Source organism: Miscanthus floridulus, chromosome 14 (genome assembly GCF_019320115.1).
Source record: "Miscanthus floridulus cultivar M001 chromosome 14, ASM1932011v1, whole genome shotgun sequence".
Taxonomy (NCBI): domain Eukaryota; kingdom Viridiplantae; phylum Streptophyta; class Magnoliopsida; order Poales; family Poaceae; genus Miscanthus; species Miscanthus floridulus.
This window is the reverse complement of record NC_089593.1, coordinates 86,672,305-86,677,622: the sequence shown is the minus strand read 5'-3', so window position 1 is coordinate 86,677,622 and position 5,318 is coordinate 86,672,305.

The following is a 5,318-nucleotide window of genomic DNA, read 5'->3' as shown; positions in this document are numbered from 1 at the left end:
CTGAGCCACCTCTGAATCGTTTCTTCACGTCTTCCAGTTCGTGGTGAGTCGCTGGTACTCGTCCACTCCTTGTTTTGTCCCGGCAGCGCTGATGTTCACCGGAACGGCATTGCCATTCTTGCAGGTTGCCCACCGTCGTGGTCCGAGCTTGCTGCTGACGTCTCGGCGCGTGTGTCTCCGCCCTGTGGTTTGCGTTCGCATGTAGGTGAGTATCGGCTCTTTATTTTAGTAAGGAGAGGGCTAGGGTGGCCAACGTAGACGTCCAGTGCTGCGCCGTCGCGCCGGTGCGTGCTCTGGATGGTCAGGGACTTCACCGAGGTGAAGACGCAGTATTCAGAGGGTGCTGTTGTAAAGGCGCTGACTAATTCAATGGTGGCTTAGGGTTTGCTGCGATTTCGTTGTAGTTCGGGGGTGCCCGTGCATAATCGCCTCCGCGCGCAGGCCGTCACCGTTGCGGGCTGCTGGCCGGCTGGGCCGCACCTCTGCGTGGGCCGCGCGCTAGCTTTCCGTCGCACGCGGGCGGGGTGACGCGTTGGATCGGGCCGCGCGTTGTGGGCCGGCCAAGGAGGTTTCGGTTTTCATTAATTCCTAGAATTTGAAATGCTTATTTATTTCTGGTTATGAATCCAACTTCGATAAATCGTAGTAAATTGCAGTGTTGTCCAAAAATAGCGAAACTAAGTTTGTTAGGTTCGCAAAAATGTCGTCTACCTGTTAGTACAGTTAGTTCACCATTAGCTATTAGGATGGTAGGCTCATAAGCTTGAAGTAGAGAGCTTAGCGGTATATCGATCTTTAATTGCAGGATTTGTTATGGTAAACCGACGATAACTTTAGCTTTGAAATCGTTACCGTAGGTTCCTTAGACATTTATATACTTGCTGTAAAAATGGTAACCATAGAACGAATCGTTTAATGACGTAGTTATTGTCCGTGCTTTATCGTAAACTGGCATTAGGAGTATGAATATCCGTAGTCATCGTATGAATGTAGGACACGTTCATACTTGTTAGTAGTACTGGTATGTAGCTTAGACTTTAGTAGGTAGACCTCACTTAGTAATGTAATAGAGGTACTTTTGCATTGAGAATTGCTGTTGCCATAGTGTAATCATTGCATCATCATTTCATGTAGATCACGAACAGGTAGACTTCGTACCCGTCGGTGATCCGGAGTATGACGAGGTGATCGAGGAGTATGAGGAGGAGCTTCTCGCACAGGAGGGAGTCCAGGAGCCTGTTGGTACTGACTTTGCTGACCCGGCACCTGCCCAAGGCAAGCCCCGGTGCATAACCCCTATTTTTAAATGATCACTGAATATATTTATATGATATGCATTTACGTTACAGGCATTTTATGGAAACTACATGCATAGATATATCTACCATGAGTCCTACTAGTGCAGGTCGAGTAGCTGCTATGCTCAGGATGTCGGTAGCGTGAGTAACCTGACGTTACTCGCAAATAGGTGATTACACTATGATATCATGATGAAATAATGGAAAGGAAAAATGGTGACCGGACAGGGATGTGGATTTGGTACTAGAGGGTGTGAGGGGTTGTGTCCTGCGGCCAACAGGGCATAGCCCGGTTACACATTTTCCCTGTCTATGTCGATTAAGGACCGGTCGTTGCATATGACTCTAGGCAAGTCACAGACTATTGTCCCAAGCACATACTTGGGTATGGGCGCAGGGAAGACTTGCTGCTCTCTTGTCGCGGATCCGGCTCTTTCTGGACCGACTGATGGGAAGAGGAGGTGGTGGAGGTCCTTGCACCGCACTGAGTCCGGGATTCAGAGGCGGGGGCTTAGAGTCCAAGTTTGGACGGGGACCTGGACACCCGGGACAGGAGAGTGGTGGGTTAGTCCGGTTTGTGCCTGTGGTACAAGCGGGGCATGTGTCTTCGGGGCACACAGCTGGGTACTTTGATTCGCGAATCGCCGGGTTATCCGGTATGGCTTGTCTGCGGTTTAGCACCATAGTAAGAACTAGAAGTGGAAAAGGAGAAGGAACAATATCGATTGCTCAACTCTTGCTTGAAAGTAGCACAGGTGCTTATATAGATTGACTAGATAAAAACTTAATACGGCTGATGATAATAATATATCAATAAGGACTCACTATTAGTACTGCTTTTGGCTAAAAGAGAACCAGCAACCATAAAGCCTAGCATATTCCTTGGAGTCGGGAAAGTATTCCCACTATCGGATAAGTCTTGCGAGTACATTGTGTACTCAGGGTTTATTTACCCCTGTTGCAGGTGACGCTTGAGGAGTTGCTTGAGTGGAGGATCCATCTGGTGGGCTCAGACGGAATCCTCATTATCTTATCGCTAGATGTATCTTTTAATATTCCGCTGTTTATCATTCCGAACTCTGTATTTGGTATTGTAATAATGTACTTTTCAAAAACTCTAATGTATGAAATGGACTTGTGTTGTAACTCGTTTTCATTATTGGATCCTTGGGGAAAAATGTGGATCTTTCGGGCTCTCCCTCGGGGTGTGTCCGACGGATACCGCTCGTGGTAGTGGCTTTCGTGGTGCTTAGTGTCTGGTGGAAGACGAGCGCCTCCGTAAGTACGCTATTCCGGGTGGTTCTGCCACAGCTATTAATACATTGTCCGTAATCAATCTTCTAGGGACAAATGCGCTTTGGTTTGGAGCAATAATATCAGGGAGGATCAATTTCAGGCAATTTGCCAAAACCTTTGAGGCTATCTTGTAGATCACATTACAAAGACTAATAGGGCGAAGATCTTTGAGTCTCTTAGGTCGTCACTTTTGAAATCAAAACCACCACCGTTTCATTCCACTAGCTAGGCATTTCACCTCCATCTAAAAAGTGCTTGACTTCTTTGATCACATCATCACCGCAAATATTCCAATATTTCTTGTAAAATAGAGCGGGCATACCATCACCACCTAGAGCTTTGAGATTGCCGATGCTATCCAAAGCCCATTGAATTCTTTGATCAAAGACATGTTCATCTCCTGGGTCACTTTGGGCTGCACATATTGCAATAATTCATCAGTGCTCCCCCGGCATTGGCATGAAACAAACTTTTATAATAATTAGTAATAACATTTTGCTTCTCCCCCTCCTGCTCCACTACTGATCCATCCTCTATCACTAATTTACAAATGCGGCTCCTCCTCTTTCTTTAAGAAGCAAATTGGTGAAAGAATTTTGTATTTCGATCGCCATTATCTAGCCAATGAGCATGTGCTCTTTGCTTCCAATACAAATTTCTTTGCTCCTCAAGCCTCTATAATTTATACTTTAAAATCTGCTCTCTCCCCACTGTATGTGCACTAATCGGCATTCTCCTGCACAACTCTAACTTCTTAAGAGCAAATTTGATTCTCCTCTCAAGATCATTCAAAATATTCTTACTCCAACCCCACAAATCACTAGCAACCCCTTTCACTGCATTTTCCACTTTCTCTCCTCTCACTTGAGTAGCAAATTTCCAAGCATTCTCGATAATCACCCTACATTGTTCTTCTTCAACCCAACCGGCCTCAAAACGAAAAGTAACACTCGGGCGAGTATTTTCCCCCATACAGGTCCTCCGTGTTCACAATGACAGGCCTATGATCAGAATGGCATTGATCTCCATTTATCAGTATCTTGATACATCATGAAATGTGAAAGGATCAAGATGCCCAAGAGGGGGGGTGAATTGGGCTAATTCTAAATTTCTTTGCAATAATTAAATCCTATGGTTAGCCCAATTAACCCCTTGTGCCTAGAAAGTGTTTCTAAGTATTCTACCGCACAAAAGACTTGCAACCTAAATTCCAATCCTACTCTAGCATGGCAATTCTATGGATGTAAAGACATGAATTGAATTGCACAAAGTAAATGCTCAAAGTAAATAGAGAGGAAGGAACGTGGCGATGTTTTGCCGAGGTATCGAAGAGTCGCCACTCCCCACTAGTCCTCGTTGGAGCACCTACGCAAGGGTGTAGCTCCCCCTTGATCCGCGCAAGGATCAAGTGCTCTCTATGGGTTGATTCTTTGACACTCCGTCATGATGAATCACCCACAACCGCTCACAACTTGAGTTGGGTCACCCACAAGCTCTATCGGGTGATCACCGAACTCCCAATCGCCACTAAGCCATCTAGGTGATGGCAATCACCAAGAGTAACAAGCACGAACTCTCACTTGACCACGACAAGCCTAATGAGAAGGTGGATGCACACTTTGCTACTCTTGATCTTCACTAATGAGGGCTCTCTTTGGGATTCTCAAATCTCAATCACCTCACTAGGACCTTGCTCTTCTTGGCACTCTCTAAGATGTTTCTCAGTTGTTGGAATGAGCAAAAGTGCCCCCACACACGAGTGGAGGCTCTATTTATAACATGGGCTGAAAACCGAACCGTTATGTGCCTCTGCGGGATGACCAGACGCTCCGGTCGTGTTGACCGGACGCTCCGGTCAGTATACCCCGAACTCCAGTGTTTACAGTGTGACCGGACGCTGGCAGCGTCCGGTCAGCACTGACCGAACGCGTCCGGTCAAGTTTTCCCTTTCTGGAACCTTACTGAAGTCGACCGGACACTGGCCCTCAGCGTCCGGTCACTCGACCACTCAGCGTCCGGTCACGCCAGACGCAATCTCCTTGATCAAATGAACTGATCGGACCATGTAGCCAGCGTCCAGTCCAATCAGAGCCAGCGTCTGGTCCAACCAGAGCCAGCGTCCGGTCAGCATTTGACCCTCCATTCACTTCCAACTCTTGATCATATGTGAATGAAGTTTGCTCCATTAGATCATAGGGCTGTTGTGGAGCTACCTAGTGCTAGTTTTAACAAGTGTGCACCACACCTAACTCACTAGACTCACCTAGGTCAAGCTACCTGTTCATACCCCCCTTAATAGTACGGCCAAAGGAAAAACAAAGTCCTAAACTACTCTAAGTGTCTCTCCAACTTCAATCGACACTTAGAACTAGTCCATCCTTAACCTTGTCGTCCATCCTTTGAAAACCAAAACGATTTCCATCATAGGGGCATGACTACCTCGATTGCCCAATCGATCTCCATTACCATGACCTAACTTAATTGCCTCTGCAAAACACACGTTAGTCATAGTAATCTTGTATTGTCATTAATCACCGAAACCCAACTAGGGGCCTAGATGCTTTCAGTCTCCCCCTTTTTGGTGATTGATGACAATACCACCTCGAGTATGTGAAAGAGTTGAGGTTTTTAACATGCTTGGATCATATAAGCTTTTGTCAATAAGAACAAAGGTGTTAGTCAAGCTTATATGAACCAAGCCAACATGATGTACTCAAAAGATAT